We start from the raw sequence: 2,063 nt of genomic DNA, 5'->3' as shown, positions 1-2,063 counted from the left end.
TGTTATTCCAATCCATATACAAGAATTTTAGTTACATAGATCATATATTGGATTCTCCATCACACAAGAAATTCCCTCCATCACATAAAATAGGATCTAGTTACAATTCAAAATCTGTCAGGCTCCACTACCTGCACCTAATTACTCAAAATCATATCTTTATTAGTTCCATCACTTAATTTTGTGTTTTTTTTATTACCATTTTGAATGAAAAGAATCCAAAAGAATTTCATCCATAGAATTATTATGAATTAAATAGATACCTTTTTTTTACTGCAATAGCTAAAATTTAGAGGTGCATATCCATAATCCGTTATGAAAAATAGGAAGCAGATTCATTCTTTGGAATCCATTGATCATTTAATTTCCTCCCACATAATTGAAAACTTGCACGGACTAGATACATGAAAGCGTGGACTAGCTTTCTAGACCGCATGATAATAAAAAGGGTTTCTTCCTATTTCGTCTCAAATCTCTTTCTCAAACCCATCAATTCCAAAATTGAATTCCAATAGCCAAAAATAATTATTCTAGATCTGGAAGGTAAATTAACTATTCTAAAAAGGTTATTCCAAAATATTTATTTTCTCTTATAAATTTCTATTTTCATAATTGATTTTTATGTTATGAAAATTAAATTTCGAAATTGATGAGTTAAAAAAAAAATTTGATGGGGTTTTGGAAGAATTAGAAAGGAATTTAATTAACATAATTACTCATCATTGATAATTAAGATGAACAATGATAAGTGGAATAATGACAATAAATTGTAGTTTCTTATTAGAACAGGGGTTGAACATCACATAGCTAGGGTTGTCTAGATGGGTTTGATACTATAATAGTTGAGAAATTTATATATTTATAAATCCTTCATTGTTATGAAGTTTTCTCAATAAAGGAGAGTTTTACTTTCAAATAATCTATGTGTTTGTGTAGTTAGAAGTGACAAGGGAATAATACTTTAAAAAAAATAGTGTTAAAGAATATATGTATTTTTTTTTATCTTACGAGGAGATAAAAGATGCCAAACATGATAGTGACCATACTAGTATAATCTTCGTATTATGGTGAAACCTTAGAAGAGTCTCTTAAAATAAAATTGGACATAACTCATATTGACTGAATCAATATATAATTAGATATAATTAGTGTTCATTACATTTTCTTTTACATGTTTGTACTTCTATATTTGTTTATCTTTTAACAAGATTTGCACAAATTCTTTGTGAACCATTTTTAAACCAGGATACGCTACTTAATTTAGGCAATGAGAAAGTTGAAACACAAACATACATCACCAACTGTTTGGTTACACGAGAGAAAAAATAATTGTTTAACTCTAAATATCTATAAATAATTTTTTTTGATAAACTAATTATATTTAATCTTTGAAATTGTCACAATGAATATTTTCAATGTAGGCATCATTCGCAATGACTTCTTATATCCCTAAATTTTCTACATGGTTTTCCTTATTGCAATGAAGTCTCCCTATATTTTAAACACATAGTAGATTGATAATAAAAATCAATTTGTTTACATCTATACATAAAGCTTATACAACTCTACCCTAACCACTATTTTTTATTAGTGTCTACCCTAATCACTATTTTTTATTAGTGTCTACCCTAATCACTATTGAAAGGTTGATCAAGTGAAAAATCACAAAAGTTATCATTAGTGCAACTCAAGATAAATGATTGCATTAAACATACAAAATGGTTCAATACTTATCTAAAACTACTACATCTCTTAGTAAAAGATTTAATGTTATCAAAATATATTAAAATAATTTACTCAATTTTTATTATATTTATAAACCTTCTAATATGTGTTCTATGAAGCATAATCACAATTACTCGAGAGTTGGATATTTGGGCAAAAGTCTACAGACCATTTGCATAATTCACAACTCGCTTAAGTAAAAATTTGTTATTTTGGGTACATTTTTAAGGCAATTTTTTTTATAAATGGTTTTCACTTATGAACTTTTCAGGTTATCCACAAACCACACTACCAAGGTTAATTCAACTCAAAATCCAAACTTTTTCTTTTATTGATTG

The sequence above is a fragment of the Phaseolus vulgaris genome, chromosome 4 (assembly GCF_000499845.2).
Source record: "Phaseolus vulgaris cultivar G19833 chromosome 4, P. vulgaris v2.0, whole genome shotgun sequence".
Classification (NCBI taxonomy): domain Eukaryota; kingdom Viridiplantae; phylum Streptophyta; class Magnoliopsida; order Fabales; family Fabaceae; genus Phaseolus; species Phaseolus vulgaris.
The sequence above is the reverse complement of the archived record's forward strand: the minus strand, read 5'-3'. Positions refer to the sequence as shown.